Raw genomic sequence first — 23,675 nt, 5'->3', positions numbered from 1 at the left:
TCCCTGGGCACAGTGGCAGGCGTGTGTAATCCCAGGAGGGGATTCTCCTACTCAGGAGGCTGAGGCAGGAGAATTGCTTGAACCCAGGAGGTGGAGGTTGCAGTGAGCTGAGATCATGCCACTACACTCCAGTCTGGGCAACAGAGCCAGACTCCGTCTCAAAAAAAAAAAAAAAAAATCAAATGGCCAATACAAAGATGAAACATGCAAATTAATATGCATCGGAATACAATTTTATACTGATCAAACTGACAAAAATTTTAAAGTCTAACAAGACAAGCTAGGAAGGATGTGGAGCAAGAGAAACTCTTATACTATATGGATGGGAATGTAAATTGGTACAATTACTTTGGAAAACAATTTAGTATAGCCGAGTAAAGTTGAAGACACATATCCTCTGACCAAGCCACTTAATTCCTCTTGTTAACGTGCTGTGGGGGACAAGCATAGGAAGGTACACAGCAGCATTATTTATAACAACTCCAAAACAACAAACACACTCAACTTCCACCAATAAAAGAATATGTTATTATTATAATTGCACAGTGGTATAGTCATACCACAAACAATTATACAGAACTTACAGTATGCCAGGCATACTGGAGAAGAAAAGCATCTACTAATTCCACGGAAAATCCAAACATTATATATGTTATGCCCCAAGTGCTTCTTATATGTGAATTCATTTGAAACTTTTCAATAACACTATGAGGTAGTAGGTATTTTAGCTCCCATTTTACAGTTGGGGAAACTGAGACACAGAGAGGTTAAATAACTTGCCACATAGCTGGTACATGTCAGCTGAGATGGACACTAAACAGCCTGACTCCAGAATCCATATTCTTTTTAACACACTCCAGAAGGACACAAAAGATGACTTATAGAAATGGAAAAACAAGCCAATTTGGGATAGATTCAACAAAAATGTTTAATTCAATCATGCTGTGTATAGCTGTGGAAGTGAATGCATCATGTGCTGATCAACATGGTTCAATCTCAAAAAACAGCATTGTTCAAAGAAAGCCAGTCACGTAAGAGTATATGTAGTTTAATTCTATTATAACAAGGGCCCCAAATAAGCAAAATTAAGCAATCTATTGCTTTCTTTGAGACAGAGTCTCACTCCTTCACCCAGGTTGGAGTACAGTGGTGTGATCTCAGCTCACTGCAGCCTCCACCTCCCAGGTTCAAGTGATTCTCCTGCCTCAGCCTCCCGAATAGCTGGGATTACAGGCATGTGCCACCATTCTGGATAGAGAATACTTTTACAGGTGGTAAAACAACAAAGAAAACCGAGGGTGGGTTTTGTATCTTTCACTGGGTGGAGGCATATGAGTGTTTGTTATTCTTTAAGTTATACATATTTATATATACTCTTCTGTGTGTGATATTTTGTAATAGAAATATAAAAGAAACTCATACAAATATAAAAGAAATATAAAAGAAACCAACCCCATCTTAGGAATATCAAAACCAAATTCCTCAATAAGTGACTAGCAAGTTGAATTCAAACAAAACATAAACAAATAATAAAACATGACCAAATGGGATTTATTCCCGGAATGTTATATCAGAAAATCTAGTAATAAAATAGATTATTCTGGGAGACAATATTAGAAAACCTATTAATAATAGATTTACCAAATCAATAGATCATGTGAAAAATTACACATCTCCATAAATTTTAAAAAAGCATTTGGTCAACTCAATTTTCATTCTTGATAATTATAATTACATTATATTCTTGATAATTACAAAAACAGTAGACACTTATTTAACATTATAAAAATACAGCTATGTCTCAAAAGCTACCACCATACTTAATAAACATAAAAGCACACCTCTTAAAGTCAAGAAAAAGACATGAATTTTCTTTATCATCCTAATTGGAAGTACTAGCCAATGCAATTAGATAAGAGGAGGAAATAAAAATAGAAACATTGGAGAAGAAAAGCATCTGCCAATTATTATTTCCACAGAAAATCCAAACATTATATATGATATGTAAATTCAGGCCATACACAAAATTAATAAACAAAAATCAATAGCTCTACTGTAACCAAATAATTATTAGTTAGAATATGCAATGGTAGAAATGACTCCCCTTAAGATATTGACTAAAGAGATAAAATATAGAATAAGCTTATCACCAAATGTGCTAGATTTCTATAAAAATAATTTTAACACACTCTTGAGGAATACACAAAACAATTCAAACAAATGGAAATATATACTATGTTCTTGGATAGGGAGATTCAATATCATACAGTTACTAATTTACCTAAGTTCAACTATAAAATAAAGTCCTATTTAAAATACTGCCATGATTTCTTGCATGCTAAACAAATTGAGTCTAAAGCTCATTTAGAAAAATAAGAACACCCAGGAAATTTCTGAAAGAGACAAAAAGATTATATGAGAAGGTACCAGCCTTAGCAGATATTAAGACATAAATTCAATGGTGTTAAGACATAAATTAAGACATAATGATGTATGTCTTTAATTAAGACATAAATTCAATAAATATGCTTGCACATGAATCGACAATGTTGGTAAATGGAAAGAATAGAATTTATCCCAAACATACAGGGGGATTTATTAAATGGTTAAGGTAGCATTTCAAATTCATAGTAAGAAAATTAATTATTCATTAAATGGCATTATGCAATTGTAAAAACTCAGAGAAATGTCATCTAAAAAGTGTGAATTTTACTGAATGTAAATTATACATTTATCAACTTAATTTTCAAAATTAATGTTGGAAACACTGGATAGTTCTATAAAAGGAAGGCTGGATATCCATGTCAAATTTTACACCAAAACAAATCCAGAAGGATCAAAGATTTAACCACTAAAAAATTAAATAATGAAAGGAAAGTACTAGAAGAAAATATAATGAAGCAAGAAATGCCTAAGTATAATGGAAAAAAAAAACAGAAACCACAAAAGAACAGACTATTCTATTCAACTACGTAGAAAATATTTCTCCCTATAAAAAAAATTATAAGCAGAGTTAAAAGACAAATCAATTTTGGGAAAAATATTTACAATTTATATCTCAGATAAATCATTAGTTTTCTTCATATATAAAAAGTGTGCATAAATCAATAACAGTCCAACACCCCACACAAATACACCAAAAATGAAGGATGTTAACAATTCACAGAAAATACAACTTTGTCTTTTAAATATATGTAGAAAATACTCCATTTCACTCAAAAGAAAAATGCTATTCAAATATACTGAGATACCATTTTCATTTTTGGCACTCCGATATCTAAAGTTTGAGAACACACTCTCAGTGAGTGTGGAAAGGAATTACTAGCATCTATTACAGGTGAGAAGGTATGTATATTATAGAATCTTTATGAAATGTAATTTGAAAGTATATTTCAAAAATTAGGTATATATTCTTTGACACAATAATTTCATTTCTAGATATTTATCCTCTAGATACGCTCTCATGTAAACAAAATAATAAGCAACCTAAATATCCACCAACAGGAAACAGGTAAATTAAATTATGGTTCATACATCCAATGAAAGACCACAAAGCTATAGAACCTCCTAAATAAAATGCTACCATTTGTAAGAAAAACAAGTCCGAGCATGGCGGCTCACACCTGTAATCCCAGAGCTTTGGAAGGTAGAGAGAGGCAGGCAGATCGCTTTAGCTCAGGAGTTTGAGACCAGTCTGGGCAACATGGTCAAACCCCATCTCTACAGAAAAACACAAAAATTAGCCAGGTGTGATGGCACACATCTGTAGTCCCAGCTACTCAGGAGGCCAAGGTAGGAGGATCATCTGAGCCCAGGGAGGTAGAGGCTGCAGTGAGTCATAATTGCACCACTGTACTCCAGCCTGGGTGGCAGAGTGAGATGAAAGAAAGAAAGAAAGAAAGGAAGAAAGGAAGAAAGGAAGGAAGGAAGGAAGGAAGGAAGGAAGGAAGGAAGGAAGGAAGGAAGGAAGGAAGGAAAGAAGGAAAGAAAGGAAGAAAGGAGGAAAGGAGGAAAGGAGAGGAAAGGAGAGGAAAGGAGAGGAAAGGAGAGGAAAGGAGAGGAAAGGAGAGGAAAGGAAAGGAAAGGAAAGGAAAGGAAAGGAAAGGAAAGGAAAGGAAAGAAGAAAGAAAGAAAGAAAAAGAAAGAAAGAAAGAAAGAAAGAAAGAAAGAAAGAAAGAAAAAGAAAGAAAGAAAGAAAAAGAAAGAAAGAAAGAAAGAAAGAAAGAAAGACAGAAAGAAAGAAAGACAGAAAGAAGGAAGGAAGGAAGGAAGGAAGGAAGGAAGGAAGGAAGGAAGGAAGGAAGGAAGGAAGGAAAAGGAAAACCAATGTACATGTGCATACACAGATGCTTATAAAGTCACAACATCTCCCTAAAAGGATGCCCAAGGAATTGAAAACGGCAGTTGCTTCTGGAATAGAAGGCTTAAGCTTTGTTATATATACCTGTTAACTCTTTCTAAATTTTGTAACTTGTATTTGAAACATTTATAAAATAAGCAAATTCTCCCATTCTTAAATATCTCTTCACCCTATTTCTTTATAGCACTTTGTACAACTTACAGTTATGAAACTGCCATTATCCTAATAACTGCAGCTGACAGCCATTCTAATTACTCGATTCCTTGATCTTAGGCTGAGCCCTTCTAGAAGCCTCTCAGGGGAAGTCTTGTTCATTGTGTGTCCCCAGCTTCTAGTTCAAGTCTTGCCACATAATTGGTGCTCAGTAGATTTATCAAATGAGTGAATAAATTCCGTGCCATGTATAGATTTGAAATAATCTAGATAATTCAAAGAGGAAGTATTCTCACTAAAGCCACTGGTCTGAGAGCAAGTGAAGGTTAAAGAAGGAAAATCAACATTGATTTACTCAAATGTACCTCCCTGCCAATAAAATGTAATATTAAAGTGGGCAGTAGCCCTTTCTATGTATCGAGTTTTTACTGTGCACAGAGCCCAGTAAACTGGGCAGTTTACAAATCTCTGCCTCATGTATTACCCACAACAACTCCATAGCCAGCTGGTATTTTCCTCTTTGTGAAAGTAGAAACAGAGAGGCTAAGTGATGGGGGAGGCTGTGGAAGGGATCAGAATTTCGGCCTCGTCCCACTGCTGGGTAGGCATGTGACTTTGACCAATGTCACTGCCTTCTTTGAATGTTGGCATGGTAGAAGTGCCAGGAACTACCTTCCCATCTACATCCTCTTCCAAGAGAATCCTTCCCCTCCTCAGTCCTGTGGAAGGGGTGAGTTGAGCTGGTCACATATAGACAAGAGTACGGCACTATCCTGGCTTCAGCGGGGAGGGAAATAGACCTACACTGGAAAGACAGAAACTGGTCAGGGCATCTGGGTTAGGGAGTGATATGGTTTGGCTGTGTCCCCACCCAAATCTCACCTTGTTGTAGCTCCCACAATTCCCATGTGTCATGGGAGGGACCCGGTGGGAGGTTATTGAATCATGGGGGCAGGTCTTTCCTGTGCTGTTCTTATGATAGCAAACAAGTCTCACAAGATCTGGTAGTTTTATAAAGGGGAGTTTCCCTGCACAAGTTCTCTCTTGTCTGCTGCCATGTAAGATGTGCCTTTCGCCTTCTGCCATGATTGTGAGGCCTCCCCAGCCATGCGGAACTGTGAGTCGATTAAACCTCTTTTTCTTTATAAATTACCCCGTCTGAGGTATGTCTTTATCAGCAGCATGAAAATGGACGAATACAGGGGAGCCTATGAGGCTTAATTCATTTTGTCATGGAGAAGTGAATTATAAGGTTATGACGACCTATGCTGCTGACCATACTGGCCAATGCATAGGCAAAGACATCAATTTGCAATCCCAGAGATAGAAAGACAGACAGACACAGACTCTAACAGCCTGGTAACTTCTTGGTTCCCATGAGATCTGGCCATATGTCTTGAAACATGGCACACATGTACATGCATGTATATGGGTGTATGTGTGTGTGTGTGAGACAGATTTTAAAATATTATCATTAATACTCATCCAGTTTTTAAGCGTCAAACAGTCTGAAAAGCAAAAGCCACTCTCATCTCTTTGAACCTCAGTCTCTCCCCAGAGGTTTACCACTCTTCATTGTGCATCCTTCCTGAAAATCTATGCCTCAATATCATTTGGTTTTTGTATTTACCCAGACAGAATCACATAAGATGCAGCATACTGCATTTTGCTTTTTTCTTCCTTAACAATATATTCTCTTGGATAGAGAAAATTTGGTACATATTCACCATGGAATACTGTGCAGCCATAAAAAAGAATGAACCGGGTACGGTGGCTCACGCCTGTAATCCCAGCACTTTGGGAGGCTGAGGCGGGTGGATCACCTGAGGTCAGGAGATCGAGACTAACCTGGTCAACATGGTGAAACCCTGTTTCTAGCAAAAATACAAAAATTAGCCAGGCGTGGTGACATATACCTGTAATCCCAGCTACTGGGGAGGCTAAGGTAGGAGAATTGCTTGAACCTAGGAGGCAGAGTTTGCAGTGAGCCGAGATCACACCACTACATTCTAGCCTGGGTGACAAGAGTGAAACTCAGTCTCAAAAAAAAAACAAAAACCAAAAAAAAAAAACATGTCCTTTGCAGCAATATGGATGCAGCTACCAGCCATTATCCTAAGTGAATTAATGCAGGAACAGAAAACCAAATATGGCATGTTCTCACTTACAAGTGGGAGCTTCATGTCTTATGGACATGAAGATGGCAACAACACAAACTGGGACCACTGGAGGGGGAAGGGAGAGAGAGGGAAAGGGTTGAAAAACTAACTACTGGGTACTGTGCATCACACAATAAACCCAGGTAACAAATCTGCACGTGTACCCCCCGAATCTAAAATAAAGTTGGAAAAACCCCAATATATCCTTAACATCTTTTCCTATCAGCAAGGCCTCTCATTATTAATATTATTATTATTATTATTATTTTAGATGGAGTCTTGCTTTGTTGCCCAGGCTGATCTCGGCTCACTGCAACCTCTACCTCTCAGGTTCAAGCAATTCTCCTGCCTCAGCCTCCTGAGTAGCTGAGATTACAGTGTGTGCCACTGCACCTGGCTAATTTTTGTATTTTTAGTAGAGGTGGGGTTTCGCCATGTTGCCCGGGATGGTCTCAAACTCCTGACCTCGGTGATCTGCCTGCCTCAGCCTCCCAAAGTGCTGAGATTACAGGCATGAGCCATCGTGCCCAGCCTACCTTATTCTTTTTAATGACTGTACATTGTACCATTGTTTATTACCTTCAATTATTTGCCAAACGTCTATTGAGCTTTTTTTATATCTCAAGCCCTGCTTTAGGCACTTGCTTGGGATATGTCAGAGAACAAGCCAGAAAGATATCCCTGTCCTTGAGGAGCGGACAGTCCTATAAACAAACTTTAATTTGTTTTGAGTTTTGCATGTCACAAACCATCTTGTAACGGGCATCTTCCTGCTTATAATTTGACCTCTTATTAGAGAGAACCAGTAGGAGATACTTGCAAAGGAGGAATTGCAAGGTCAAGACAATTTGGAGAGCTTACTTAGCAAATATTCATCAAAAAGATTGCTGCTGGCCGTGAGTGGTGGTACAACACCTGTAGTCCCAGCGACTCAGGAGGCTGAAGCAGGAGCATCATATGAGCCCAGGAGTTTGAGGTTGCAGTGAGTCAAGATTGTGCCACTGCACTCCAGCCTGGGTGACAGAGCGAGACCTTGTCTTTAAAAAATAATTTAAAAATAGGCCAGGCACAGTAGCTCATGCCTGTAATCCCAGCACCTTGGGAGGCTGAGGCGGGCAGATCACGAGGTCAGGAGATCGAGACCATCTTGGCTAACACAGTGAAACCCCGTCTCTACTAAAAATACAGAAAATAAGCCAGGCGTGGTGGCGGGCGCCTGTAGTCCCAGCTACTCGGGAGGCTGACGCAGGAGAATGGCGGGAACCCGGGAGGCGGAGCTTGCAGTGAGCCGAGATAGCGCCACTGCACTCCAGCCTGGGAGACAGAGCAAGACTCCATCTCAAAATAAATAAACAAACAAACAAACAAACAAACAAATAAACATTAAAAAATAAATAACATTAAATTAAAAAAGATTGCTGTAACTTCCCCTTCCACATACTGGGTATGAAAATGCAGTTTCCCCCCAAATCTCTTTAGTACTTGTGTTATGGGTCTGTTTAAAAATTTTCTCCAGCAACATAGCTGGAGATGGAAGCATTCCCTGAATTGCAAGCAGGAGAGAACATATTTTTGTATAGATAATGGGCTTTGTATCTATTTTTCTATGATCCACCTACTCATATCCTTCCTAAGGGTCTAATGAGAACTTATTTTTGTCTTTTATTTGAACAGTCTCTTTGTAAAGTTAGGAAACTAACCTTTTCCTATGCACTATGAATATTTTCCCCCATTTTCCCATTTGTCTTTTGACTTTGCTTATGAAACTTTTCCTGCAGAGAAATATCTGATGAAGGTAACTACGTAAAAATGAGTTTTTCCTCCCCTAGAGGTAGCAGATAATAAAATAACAATTAATGTACAGGTTGAGCATCCCTTATCTGAAGTGCTTGGGACCAGAAATATATGTGATTTTGAACTTTTTCTGATTTTGGAATATTTGGATTACACTTGCTGGTTGAGCATCTCACATCTGAAAATCTGAAATCCAAAATTCTCCAATGACCGTTTCCTTTGAGCATCAAGTGGGCACTCGTAAAGCTTCAGATTTGTGGGCATTTTGGATTTTTGGATCTGGGAAGTTCAATCTGTAATAATAAATAACAACATTTCTATAGATGGTAAGCGGCAGAGCTAAGACTCAATCCCTGTCCATCAGGCTTCATGCTCATCCTTCTTGCCTCTACTCAGTTTGGCCTTTTTTTTTTTTTGAGACAGAGTCTCGCTCTGTCGCCCAGGCTGGAGTGCAGTGGCTGGATCTCAGCTCACTGCAAGCTCCACCTCCCAGGTTTATGCCATTCTCCTGCCTCAGCCTCCCGAGTAGCTGGGACTACCGGTGCCCGCCACCTCGCCCAGCTAGTTTTTTGTATTTTTTAGTAGAGACGGAGTTTCACCAGGTTAGCCAGGATGGTCTGGATCTCCTGACCTCGTGATCCACCCGTCTCGGCCTCCCAAAGTGCTGGGATTACGGGCTTGAGCCACCGCGCCTGGCCCAGTTTGGCCTTTTATATATCAAAATGCAAATGTTTTGTCTACATCTGTTCACTGCTCAATTTTATTTTTCACTTTGTTGCTTTGCATTTATAATGAAATTTTTCTGCATCTGAGGGAGAGTCACTGATTAGTTTAGCACAGGGAGCTTCCCATTCTTTGGCAAGGAGATCGTTCTGGAAGTTCAGAAGGAGGCACCTGAGTACGGTTTCTTGTCCTCTTAAACCATGAAACAAACTCCACAGCTATACGGTCTTAAGCCAGCTCTACATTTGTTTCAAGGATTCTTACGTGGTTAGCCTTGAGGGGTACTGAGAGGCCCTGACTTCTCCAAGCCTGCCCCCATCTTGAATAAACTATAGCACTGGCTAACCATTCGCCGCTGGATCCCTTTACTTCAGGCACTTAAAGCTGATGGGCCGTTGGTACACAGATTGAAGTCGACAGGACTTAGGTTGAAGTTAACGGGACATTGGTACACAGATTAAAGTTGACGGAACACTGGTTTGGGACATTTTGCAAAAAGAAATGATTGGAAAGAAAAAGTGTAAGAAGTTCTGAAGAATGCACATCTGGGTGGTCTAGGTCAGTGGTCCCCAACCTTTTTGTCACCAGGGACTGGTTTCGTGGAAGACAATTTTTCCATGGATGGGAGAATAGGGAGGGAAGGGTTTCAGGATGAAACTGCTGTTCTACCTGAGATCACCAGGTGTTAGATCCTCATAAGGAGCGTTCAACCTAGATCCTTCACATGTGCAGTTCACAACAGGCTTCACACTCCTATGAGGGTCTAATGCTGCCACGGATCTAACAGGAGGTGGAGCGTCGGCATTAATGTCAGCTCGCCCACCGCTCATCTCCTGCTGTGTGGTTACTAACAGGCCTTGGACTGGTACCAGTCCACTGCCTGGGGGTTGGGTACCCCTGATCTAAATGGTAGGAGCTCACAGAAGCTTCTAGGCCTCCTGTTCCATCATGCAGCCTGCATGCTGGCTCAGACCATGGTCTCACGTTGATTACCTCATCATCTTATTTAATCCTCACAACCCCCCCGTGAAATAGGTGTTATCATCTCGATTTGTCAAAAGAGCAAACTAAGGCTTAACTATCTAAGACCCACAGATGGTAAGCAAGAAAGGCAGGATTCAAAATCAACAGCCGAACTCCAGAGCCTGTGCTCCCAACCAGCCTCCAACCAAGCTCACCACCTCCACTGAGGCTCCAAGTATCAGAGGGAGGGGAAAAGTACCAGAAGAAAGAGACTGAGAAGACAGCCCCAAAGCCATAATTCTAAATAGATGCTTGATCTACTTCAGTTTTGCCTAGATACAGCCATCTGCCTGGGAAGTAGTCTCAGTTTCATGACAGAACTGGAATTGGCCCATGCTGAGCTATGTTACTGTTAGTTCAGTTGCCGGTTCCTGTTCAAAGATTATCTTGTTTGTTTGTTTATTTATTTATTTATTTATTTATTTATTTATTTTAAGAGACAGAGTCTTGCTCTGTTGCCTAGGCTGGAGTGTAGTGGCACAATCATAGCTCGCTGCAGTCTTGAACTCTGGGATTCAAGTGATCTTCCTGCATCAGCCTCTCAGGTAGCTGGGACTACAAGTACACATAACCACGTCAAGCTAAGCCTTGTTTTTAATTTTTTGTAGAGACATTGTCTTCCTATGGTGCCCAGGCTAGTCTTGAATTCCTAGCCTCAAGCGATCCTCCCGCCTCAGCCTCCCAAAGCACTGGGATTATAGTTGTGAACCACCACACCCTGCCTGAAGATTGCCTTTTGATGCTCAACATCAGTAATAATCAAATGTATGCAAATTAAATCAGCAGTACCAAGTTGACAAGTAAGGGAAAGAATAATACTCGTGTATTAATTAATACTGACAAGGATGAGGTGAAATTATAACCCAAACACACTGGAGGTAGCATTGTAAATTTTGATTATCCCTTTGAAAGGTAACATTATCATATGGAAAAAAAATGTATTGCTATTCCTTAGGACTATGACGAGGGAAATAGTTTAAGCAATTACAAAAATTATGTGTGTTTCTATGGTGTTATCTAAAATGGTGATTTACATTAAATTTACAATAAGACATAATAGTAATGCCAACGAACATTATGTAACCAATATTTTCTGCCTTTTAAAAAAGAACGTGGGAGGTTGAGGCAGGTAGATTGCTTGAACTCAGGAGTTCAAGCCCAGCCTAGGCAAGAGAAACCCCATTTCTACAAAAAATACAAAAATTAGCCTGGCATAGTGGTGCATGCCCAGTAGTCGCAGGTACTTGGGGACCTGAGGTGGGAGGATTGAGTCCAGGAGGTCAAGGCTGCAGTGAACAGTGTTCACACCACCACACTCCAGGCCTGGGCAAACAAAGTGAGACCCTGTTCAGAAAGAAGAGCAGAATACAATGTATATGGACACTAGGATTATTAAATATGTATGTGTATGCTTATATGCTTATCCACACAGACTGGACTGGACAGTTACATGAGGCAGGAAGTACAGGTACTAGATTGCCCATGCTGTTCCCACCTCTTCTTCTTTTTTTTTTTTAAGATCTGGTGTCTCTCTGTTGCCCAGGCTGGAGTGCAGTGGCGTGATCGTGGCTCACTGCAACCTCTGCCTCCCAGGTTCAAACAATTCTCCTGCCTCAGACTTCCTGGCTAATTTATTTTTATTTTTATATTTTTTGGTAGAGATGGGGTTTCACCATGTTGGCAAAGCTGGTCTCAAACTCCAGACCTCAAGTGATCCATTCACCTCAGCCTCCCAAAGTGCTGGGATTACAGGCTTGAGCCCCTGTTCCCAGCCCGACCCACTTCTGATGTCTGTCTGTTTTCCCCGCTGACTTGTCTGACACTGGGTCCAAGAGTATTTTCTTTCTTTTTCGGAGGAAACATGTCTGTTTTTCCTCCGCCAGCATCTATGCCTCCTCCTCTGACTTCTCCCAGAGGTGCATCTTCTCGCAGGTGCACTGGCCAGCAAGACGCTCCCTCCTCTGTAGCCAAGAGGAAGGTGGAAGACACAGCTCAGACTTCTGGATTCCTCTCTTTAGTAACTTAGGTCTGTATTTCAGGGGCATGAAGAAGAAGATATCTACCACTGGGACCAGGTAAGTGGGAGAAGCACCCTAGGGAATACTCTCCCTTGGTCAGGGGCAACAAACGAAATGTACTCACAACATCTAGGAAAGATATTAAATGTATTATGAAGAAAAAAGAAACAATTTACCATTTAACTAGCATGTAATTCTTTTGTGCCAAACAAAGCAACATGCTGCATGCCGATATGGGCATATTAAAGGATGCATATCAAATGTGCTGGTGAGGAAAAGCGTCCCTAATGGCAGAGATAACTATGAGGGAGATGAAAGAAGGAAAAGACATTGGGAGAGAGGCTTTGGAAAGAGCAAAATGGCTGTGTGCTGTGAATGAGGGACTCTCCAACTTCACTCCCTGCATCTAAGGCCAAAAGAAAACAACTTATTCCTTCTTGGCATAAGTTAGGTTGTTTCTGTTGCTCTTGACCAATGGAACTGATGGACTTCAAGATATGCTATGCCAAAATATGGCACCTTGGCACTTGAAAGAGGAGCCAAAGCAGGCCATAGAAACTGGGTGACTTTGCCCTAAAAAGTAGGTGATTAAGACCCTCATTCCAGAGGAGTCTTTACTATACATAGAGGAAAGGAATGTCCTCATCTGTGAAGACACAGAAATACCAAGAAGAATGTAGATAAACAGGCCTTGCTAAGTTCACCCCAGTTTATTATCATTAGATCAAACCCATCCTCTTTTGTCCAGTCCTACTTCTACATGACTGTCCCCTCTTCATCAAACCTAAGCATAAATATACACTTTTCTTCATTTCTGAAGGCTCCTGTAATGTGTTAAACAAATTCAATACAATTATGTACTTTTCTCTTGTTAATCTGTCTTTTGTAATTGGTGTCTCAGCGATGAACCTGCAAAGTTCAAAAAGATAGTGCCTTTTCTCCCCTATACAACAAAACGTAGTGAGTGACATAATCTTCAATAATAAAATTTAAATGCAGAAGAAACAAGATTATCTTTTGGCTCAAACCAGAATTCAAATCAAAATTAGAAGGCTGAATACAGGAAGATGTCCTTTCAATACATCTCACAGTCAACGGAGTCCTGCCTTCTCCCAACAAAATAATCAAGGACACACAGCACATGTTGATGTCACTCACAATTGTTTGGTGACTTCTGGTTTATAAGGAAGAACTCTCATTTTTGCTGACAGAATTACTAAACCTTTGGGTGGCTGAGCAATAAATGATATTGGCTATCTGCTCTCTTTTTCCAAACTTAAACAGAAGGCAAGCTGCCCCAATCCAAAGACAATTATTAATGACCCCCATGGCTGCGAGATTCACTTGTGATTTTTGCTCTGTCCAAATCTCACCTTTTCTGTTATTGACTCAATTGTTTTCTTTGCACTGATGCAAGATTAACAACAACAGCGTCTCCCTTCATCTTGTTCTATGTAATAGTGTCTATAGAGCAAAGCATTGGGTTTGCTGGTTAGTTCTTCTCTCTCTTTTTTTTTTTTTTTTGGTGAGACAAGGTCTTGCTCTGTCACCCAGGCTGCTGGAGTGCAGTGGCACAATCACAGCTCACTGCACCCTCGACCTCCTGGGCTCAAGTGATCCTCCTGCCTCAGCCTCCGAGTAGCTGGGACCATGCAGGCATGTCCCACCTCACCTGGCTAATTTTTAAAAATTTTTCATAGAGACAGGGTTTCACCATGTTGCCCAAGCTGGGCATGGACTCCTAAGCTCAAGTGATCTGCCTGCCTCGGCCTCCCAAAGTGCTGGGATTATGGGCATGAGCTACTGCACCTGGCCTGCTAGTTTTTGTGATACGTATTAAGACATAACTATGCTCATCTCTATGCCAGTTAGAATCATCTAGATGCTTTCACTTTGTGAAACTAGTTTGATTTTTTCAGGCCTTTTTTTAGGGTAAATCCTCAGCAAATGACTCAAAAATGAGTCATGAAAATCCAAATAGTGGTTATCTTTAGTGGGTATGAAGGGAGTTAAATGAAGGAGGTACCACAAGGGGCTTCTGGGGTGCTAGTCTTTACCTGGATGGTTACCACATGGGTGTATGCTTTATAATAATTTATTAAGTTGCACATTTATTTTATGCACTTTTCAGTGTATGGGTTATGTCCTACAATAATAAGCCTTTAAAAACACTACATGGCAAAATTCTGTTGTATTTTCCTTTGAAGAAAAGAATTGGGACAACAGTTCCAATAGTCAGAGAAAGGCCACACTTTGATTTTTAACTTATTCTTTATAAAATTACAGCTGGGGAAACCAAGTAGGTGAGAAGTCTTATTTTATCTAGAAAATTAGACTTGTGGAGACAGCAGGGAAATAGCAAAAGGAAAAGAAAACAACTTGATAGACATGAGTTTTGTTCCTAGGTTGTGAAGGAGACTCTATCAGTACTCCATTATACTTTCCAATGGTGTAGATAATTGTTTCTATTTCTCCCCTAACATAGAATCCTGTGGTTGTCTCATGCCTAAAATGTAAAAACCAACCAAGATTTCAGGCACAGTCTTGCAAACAAGATCTATTTCTGTTAACCTCTCTAATTCACAGTTGAGAAATGCTTATTTGTTTTTTTCTTTATGGAGTTCAGTATGATTGTTCTCATGGAGAAAGAGCAAGACTATAGATTCTTTTGACTCCAGTTCACACATCTGCCATGAGGACCAAGGAAATATTTTCCATGGAATAAACACACCTACTCTCTCCCCTCATGAAGGCAGATGGTGAGAAGTTAGAAAACTATGTGCTTCACAAAATGTTTAGCCTACAGTTATCTGAAAACCACAGCTATTCTTGTTTTCAGTCCTCATTATTATTAGTGAAGAAAGAGAGAGAGAGAGAGACAGAGAAGAGAGATGGGGGCAGGCTAGACCCTGGCTATGGTGGTCGCCTAATTGGCAACAAAACGTCATTGAAACTCTGAAGTTCACATTGATTCATGAGGCACCAGAAACTCCCATTAATTTTGTCATAAACCGATTAGAGCTGGTACACGAACTCAAGGGTCTCAGTATTTAGAGAGACAATGAATAGCCACCCAAATCCCAGTACTTTCCCCAGTAAAACCCACTGGGAAAGTCTGAATAAGTTCACAACGAGGTGACATTTGAAATTCCCTGCAGTACTCATATTTATCCACATACATCCAAGAAATTAAAAAAAAAAAAAAAAAAAAAGAAGGAAGAAAAAAAAAAAAAGAAAGAAAGAAAAAAAAAAGGGTAGCCAAGAGAAAGTGCCAGCTCCCCATTCCTGGGACCTCTAGCTTGTTCCTAAGAAATAGGCTCCAAGAATCTTGTAAAGGGCTGACCGTCCGGCCGCCGGAACAGGACAGAGGTCGGGGGGAGTCGCTTCACTTTCCCAAATCAAAAGGGGGGAAAGTAAGTGAGAAAATCTCCCGAGTTCAAACATTCCTTTAAACCCTGCAACTTTAAATACTAACTGCGTTTCATGGCTGCCATCTTGAAAAACATTAGTTTGCCAAAGACGCCCTTTGATTCCCATTTGGGATGGAAACGCTTGCAGATAATCCATTGAAACAGGTCTGCACAAAGGCCTTTTCGCAACAATCATGGTGCTTGTGAAGGACAACATTTTTGTGCGCAAAATAAAACATTTTAATGCGCTACAATCCATTACACATATAGCCCTCCATTTCCTTTCAGTAATTATTCATTAGAAAACATTTAACGTCACTGTGGATTTCACACTAGGCAGTCCGGACACAAAGAACAAGAGATGGCCCATTTATAAGGGGCTGGGGCCTTCTTTTCTAATCTGAGAAACTCCAAGGAGGTGGGGCCCGCGGGACACAACAGGCAGGCTAAATTGTGCGGTTAACGGTCAAAGCCCCCCTGCCTACTTTGACACTCATTTAAAGATGACAGGGAACAATAGAGATTTGTTCTGTGCAACCCTTTCTTGTTATGCCGGCGACATCAGCTCCGCACATGAAACTGCCCGATATTTCATTCCACCTGCCACCTCCCTCCCGCCTCGGTCGACTCTCTCCTCTGCTACTTTGCTTGTTCCCACTTTAACACAAAGAGACAGGTAAAGAATATCGTTAAGAAGGGTCCATTCAGCATGTCAGCTTTCATAATACAATTGCCTGTCAGGTTCCCCATGAGCTATGAGGCGCTCAAATGTCTGGGTTTAGGCCAGAAATCCGAACCATGGTTAGGTTAGTGAGCGGGGACAGATCCCCGGCCACCTCCTGCCCTCCCGTAGCGGAAGGCCATCTCCCGGGCACAGACACCGAAAACCATCTTTGCTAACAACAGTTTGAAACACTTGCTATACATTAGCGAGGGACCACATGTCAACTCCCAATGGGCGGCTGGGTGTATATTCCTTGAATGCCTGTGTTTAAAAATTTTACTGAAAACTCATACCCGAAGGCGCAAAACCCTATTGGAAAGGTTGGGAAATATTTATTTTAGAGCCATTTTTTTTTTTTTTTTTAAACACCACAGGATCCTTCCCCTAGAAGTGGTGGAGGAAAAAAAAATCGTAAAGCCTCGCCAGATTATCTGATGGAACTAACTATACAGGAATATGTACAGACCTAAAACGCCCATGGTATCGCTTTTACTCTGCATACTGCAGAGTACACACTATCTCGTGAGGCTCGCAGAACGCACTGAGAGGAAACCAGTGAGTCAGAATAGGAACTGGCTTTCATAAAAAGCCTTTCAAAAACATTGCATGACAAAATTCTGTTGTATTTTCCCTCAAACAAAATAATTAGGACAACAGTCCTGGAGACGAAGCCCACACTTTCCTTTTCAACTTACTCTTTATAAAATGACAGCTGGGGAAGCCAAGTAGGTGAGAAGCCTGTTTTAGTTAGCCTTGAAAATGAGTTAGCCTTGTGGAGACAGCAGGGAAATAGCAAAACCAAAAGAGATCAACTTGATTATACCATCAAAAAGGGGAGATTATTGTTTCTACTTCTCCCCAACACAGAATCCTGTGGTTGCCTCATGTCTAAAGCTTAAAAAGCAACCAGGACTTCAGGTTTACAGTCTTGTAAATCTTTTTACATTTCTAAAAAAATGACTTGTGTCACTGTATTGTTATTTTTCTTATGACAGCAATCCTGATATTTGCACATTACATTTGCTTCTGGTAATTGTCATGATGTGTTATTGAAAACTGCCTCTGGTCATTGAGCCAAACCTAAGAACATACTAGATATCAGTGGATGCTTAAGTAGAAAGCAATATTCATAATGATGCCAATTGTAGAAACCCAGTGATTGGTCAAGGAAATTCAAAAAGCAAAAACAGTTTTGATGCTCTGCATGAAAAATCAGCAAATGACGGCCTATGGACCCAGTCCAGCCCACTGCCCGTTTTAGAATGACCCTTGAGCTAAGAATGGCTTTTACATTTTTAAATGGTTGGGAGGAAAAAAAATCAGGAGAATAGTATTTCATGGCATGAGAAAATTATATGAAATTCAAATTTCAGTATCCATAAATAAAGTTTTATTGGAACACAGACACATTTATGTTTGCCTGTGGCTGCTTTTATGCTACAAAGAGGTGAGCCTAAGATACTTACTATCTGGCCCTTTACAGAAAAAGTATGCCAGCCCTGTTCAATGTCTTGTTTAGCACACAGCATTCTTTCCTTACCATTTCCTGAATCAATGGTATTTTAAAATTGCACACACCAAGAGAAGCAAAGTGGAATTTCAAATATAACCCTTTTCCAATCAATGTTTAATGGTTTATAATATATCCCTCAAGCGTGGAGTTGGGATACTTCTAAATTAGGACCTTTTTTATTCCCAGCAGCTCTGTGTTCACAGCACCTAACAGTGTTGAAAAAGAATGTTATTTAGAACCCGAGTTGAGACGTCACCTTTCCAGACCCATGATTGCTTCCTGGCTCACCAAACACAAACCAGAAATTAATGCTGCAAAGAGCAGGCAGTAGTTTCCTCATATAACTGAATGCATTTTTGTTCAATGACCAGACGGAGAGGACTGCTCTCTAGGAAGCCCCTCAGAAGGTGCTGTCCCCAGTTTGGAATAATACTCAGTGGCAGCTAAAAATGTAAACCAAACACACATCAAGAAAGAAGCATGGTCTGATGCTTTGATTCAAGGGGTCTTAGCTATGGAATTTACAAGGATCAAATCTGAGAAAGATAATATTGCAAGTTTTTATGTGTTTGATTTACCCAACACTGACAGCTGTACAGTTGAAATGAAGGATTATCTTTTTATGTAACAACAAGGAGACTGTTGGTGTTTTATTATCCAGCTGCAGCCTCTTAATCACCACTGAATGCGTGTAATTATGAATATCAGCAAACAGAATAGTGCTTCTAAATTACCTTAGGGATTAAATAGTCTCCTAGTAAAAATGAGAGCAGTTCATAGTCTTAATTGGCCCATGGGAGTTATAAGTGGAGGGGGGAAAAAAAAAACACATGCCATTACATGACCATCTTTTTCAGCATAAATAGAGGGTTAAAAAACATTAAATGCAAAGCCTAGTCTTCTTGCACTACTTCCTACTGATAAATGTTAGAAAAAAAAGATTGTTGGAAGTTTATAGCAGTTTTAAACACAGGATATATATTCTGATCACATTTAAGCCTTCCCAGAGCCCATGAAGTTCTTTGAAGTTGTTTACCTAAAAGAGTTTGTAGCTGATCTTGTAAAACAAACAAACAAAAATTTTTCAAAAGGGGGCTTTTCTTGCCTTAAGGAGAATCCTCCTGGTGTCTGCAGCTATCTTTCCCTGGAACAAAAGATAGACATTTCATGGTCCGGGAGCCTTGCAAACACTCAGTAGATATTGGATATTGACAATGGATTATGTTAAAACCTGTTTGGACCATCAAATGCAAATTTTTTTCAGGGTTTTTTTTTTTTTTTTTTTAATCTCAGTCTGAGTCCCTTGGGTTAATAAGAAAATTAGTAGACTTCACACAGTAGACAGCTTTCAACATGGCTTTTAAATTATTCATCACCCAAAAAGGGGTGTTTAAATAATACTTGGTTAAAAGTGGTTGTGACTTGACGCACATTTAGAAACCACTTAAAGCTAAGGCTGTGGCCAGGTGTGGTGGCTCAAGCCTGTAATCCCAGCACTTTGGGAGGCTGAGGCGGGCAGATCACTTGAGGTCAGGAGTTTAAGATCAGCCTGGCCAACATGATGAAACCCTATCTCTACTAAAAATACACACACACACACACAAAAAATAGCTGGGTGTGGCAGCACATGCCTGTAATCCCAGCTACTTAGGAGGCTGAGTCAGGAGAATCACTTGAACTGGGGAGGCAGAGGTTGCAGTGAGCCGAGATCAGGCCACTGCACTCCAGCCTGGGTGACAGAGTGAGACTTCGTCTCAAAAGCTATTTTCAAAAAAAAAATAGCTGGGTGTGGCAGCACATGCCTGTAATCCCAGCTACTTGGGAGGCTGAGTCAGGAGAATCACTTGAACTAGGGAGGCAGAGGTTGCAGCGAGCCGAGATCAGGCCACCCACTCCAGCCTGGGTGACAGAGTGAGACTTCGTCACAAAAAATCCCCAAAAAACAAAAACAAAAACAAAACAAAAAAACAAAAACCTAAGGCTGTGGTTCTCAAACCTCAGCATGCAGGAATTTTACATGCAGGACGCAAACTTTAGCATCCTGGTGGATCTAGAAAACCCACGAGAGGGCCCAGGAAGCTGCACGCTTGACAGGCATCGTAGATCATTTCTGTAAGGGTATCCCAGGCCCATACCTATAAGCCCTTAAATTGTGGTCCATGGATGCAGTTCAAGCATCCATAGGTCCTGCTTGAGTCAGAATCTGCATTTTAACAAGTCCCCCGAGGTGATTCAGGGGCACTTTGCTGTTTAAATTACATAGGTGTGAATATGACCCAGTCATACATTTCCCCAGTGATCTAGGGAAAATTTAAAGATTAAGTTAAGGAAGATTGAATGTAAGGGGAATTGCTATTCCCCTGAAGTCGTGTGAATACAGAAACATTCGTATTGAAGTTGAAGACCACCAGAGACAGAAAACTCCACCAAACACTGTGCGGTGGAAAAGGGGGCTCACAGAGGAGGGAGGAAGGAACCAAAACCACCAGGATAGACTTCTGCCAGCTCTGGCTACCAGGGACTCAGGGCCTATTGACTGTGCAGATGGCAAGGCCAGCTTTTCCTTCTTTTCCCACAACTAGACCTTATTAGAATTTTTCCAACCCCTTTTCCTCCACATCAAATGCAAGTCAGGCTATTTCTCTTTTGTAATACTAAACTTGCCAAGGAGGACAGGTCCCCTATTCTCTTCCCTTCCTTCTGGAGAGTTGCGCCAAAAAGGTCTAATCTCAAATCTGTAAAAGTAAAGGCTAGACAGACACCAAAACCAAAAAGATACTGCTAATTCCTAAGATCCCTCTTCTTGAAGAAACACATCTTTTTCTGTCCCAATTTTTAAATAAAAAGCAAAATATACAAGCTCTTTAGCCAGAAACTGGCTATGCTTACTGGAAGCATTCATTCCCTAAAGGGCAGACATCTTGGGCACTTATCCTGGGCATGTGGTAACCTGGGAATTGCGGGCTGGGATTTCTTTTTCTTTTCTTTTCTTTTGAGACAGAGTCTTACTCTGTCACCGAGGCTGGAGTGCAGTGGCGCGATCTCAGCTCACTGCAACCTTCACCTCCCGGGTTAAAGTGATTCTCCTGCCTCAGACTCCTGAATAGCTGGGACTACAGGCGCCCGCCACCACGCCTGGCTAATTTTTTTTTTTTTTTTTTTTGTAGAGACAAGAGATTTCACTGTGTTAGCCAGGATGGTCTCGATCTCCTGACTTCATGATCCACCTGCCTCAGCCTCCCAAACTGCTGAGATTACAGGCTTGAGCCACCGTGCCCGGCTTCAGGCTGGGATTTTTATAGCTTATTATGGCAAGGGAGGAGACAGAGAATAAAAGATGAAGAAAGAGCATACACAGTCACCCCTTGTGTAACAAATATGTAAGAAATAAAGACAAATGTGTACAATTCTTACAATTTTACTTTTCTGAATTTTGCTATTGCACTGAATGATTTGTGATAAGACAGATGGGGATGAAAAATATACTTATTAAATAAACAGCTATTAAAAGCCCCTAAAGTTCTTTAAAATGGGATTTTTTTTATTACAAAAGAATTACACCTTTATTTTAGACATTCTGAAAAAAATGCAACAAAGAGAATAAAAATCATCCACAATCCTACTGCTCAGAAATTACCACTGGTGGTCAGGTGCGGTGGCTAACGCCTGAATCCTAGTACTTTGGGGGCTGAGGTGGGCAGATCACTTGAGGTCAGGAGTTTGAGAGACCAGCCTGGCCAACATGGCGAAACCCCGTCTCTACTAAAAATAAAAAAATTAGCCAAGTGTGGTGGTGGGTACCTGTAATCCCAGCTACTCAGGAGGCTGAGGCAGGAGAATCACTTGAACCTGGGAGGCAGAGGTTGCAGTGAGTTGAGATCACGCCACTGCACTCCAGCCTGGGTGACAAAGCAAGACTGCTTATTGTGGAATTTTCCTTCTGGTTCTCCCCACTCCATGCATGCGTGTGTGTGTATAAATAATACTGGGAAAACATTTTATATATGGTTTTAGATCATTTTTTAAATAACTTGATTCATCTTCATAAATTAAGAACGACACACCTAAATGTATTTCAAATATCACATCATTTAGATTTGAAACATCTAGAATTACAAGTTTAGGAATCAAAATTCAAGCAACAGTTTATTTCCCGATAAGTTCTATAACCACTTTTTTTTTTTTTTTTTTTTTTTGAGACAGAGTCTCGCTCTGTCGCCCAGGCTGGAGTGCAGTGGCGTGATCTCAGCTCACTGTAAGCTCCGCCTCCCGGGTTTATGCCATTCTCCTGCCTCAGCCTCCCGAGTAGCTGGGACTACAGGCGCCCACCACCTCGCCTGGCTAGTTTTTTGTATTTTTTAGTAGAGACGGGGTTTCACCGTGTTAGCCAGGATGGTCTCGATCTCCTGACCTCGTGATCCACCCGTCTCAGCCTCCCAAAGTGCTGGGATTACAGGCTTGAAACCACAATATTTTTAAAATTTATTTATTTATTTATTTATTGAGACGGAATCTCGCTCTGTCACCCAGGCTGGAGTGCAATGGCGCAATATCGGCTCACTACAACCTCCGCCTCCCAGGTTCAGGCAATTCTCCTGCCTCAGTCTCCTGAGTAGCTGGGATTACAGGTGTGTACCACCATACCTGGCTAATTTTTGTATTTAGTAGAGATGGAGTTTCACCATGTTGGCCAGGTTGGTCTCAAACTCCTGACCTCAGGTGATCCACCCATCTCGGCCTCCCAAAGTGCTGGGATTTCAAGCATGAGCCACTGTGCCCGGCCTCACAATAATATTGTTTATGAGCATTTGGGGCAAGTACCCTTGATTATAGGATTAATATTAAGGACTACAATTATTTTCATCAACAAATGTCACCACTTAAAGACTCTACTAAAAGTGGTATTAAATTGAGTGGGGGCATGAGAATACCTTTTGGGGTAATAGTGGTGCTCTGTGTCTCAATAGGGATTTGGGTCACACAGGTATATACCTTCATCAAAACTTACCAAATGATATATCCAAGGCTAGTGCTTTAGATTGTATATACTATTTACCTTGAAAGAAAAAACACTGAACACTGACTAATGGCAGGTGTGCAAAGCATTCAGGGGGAAGTATGCTGATGTCTGCAACTTTCTTTGAAATCCATCCCCTCAAAATAAGATAGATGAGTGGTTACAGGGATAGATAGATGACAAATAAGCATAAGTAATAGGTTAATGGTAGAATCTAGGTAGTGGGTGTTTTCTGTACATTTTCTTCTTTTCTGTATTTTTAACATGCTTCATCATACAGTGTCAGGGAGAAAAATAATCTGTCAGATCTATGCTAAAAGGCCCAAGGGATGTCTATAATGAGACATGCAAGACGTAGCAAAAGTGTGTGTAATAAGGATTCTAGTTTTGTAGAATAAACAATGATGAAAATACATTCATATAGGTATGTGGGTAGCTACCCAAATAGCCCCATATGTTTCTATGACCATGAAGACAATTACATAAAGACCCTGGGGGAAGGAGGTGGAGAGTGGGAGGTGAGAGGTGAGGGCTGAATATGCTTATGCACATGAAGAAATGCAAGATGCATGGGCCTCGATGTGCCGCGGTTAGCCAGGGTTGGCAGAATTTCAGATCATTGTCATTTTCCTACAATTTCCTGTACCTTTCTACAATGATCATTTATCATTTATGTAATTAAAAAGCTATTTTTATGGAAAAAATAAAAGTGGTATTATGAACAGAGCCAGGCTTATGTGATGACAAGGAATCTATTCCCCAAAAGAGAAAAAAGGCTTCA

At 40.7% G+C, this 23,675-nt stretch overlaps 1 protein-coding gene and 1 long non-coding RNA gene across 7 annotated transcripts in view; one reads left to right on the top strand and one right to left on the bottom strand.

The window, feature by feature from the left end:
* Window positions 1-23,675, bottom strand: part of MYO1H (myosin IH) — a 99,496-nt gene that overhangs the window by 71,635 nt on the left and 4,186 nt on the right. The gene's annotated exons all lie outside the window — the stretch shown is intronic.
* On the top strand, window positions 16,089-21,293 carry LOC135966119 (uncharacterized). Its single transcript, XR_010579222.2, has 3 exons — window positions 16,089-16,316; window positions 18,067-18,201; window positions 21,045-21,293. It is a non-coding gene; the product is annotated as an uncharacterized lncRNA (long non-coding RNA).

This window comes from Macaca fascicularis, chromosome 11 (genome assembly GCF_037993035.2).
Source record: "Macaca fascicularis isolate 582-1 chromosome 11, T2T-MFA8v1.1".
Lineage (NCBI taxonomy): Eukaryota > Metazoa > Chordata > Mammalia > Primates > Cercopithecidae > Macaca > Macaca fascicularis.
This window is presented reverse-complemented; position numbering and strand designations above follow the sequence as displayed.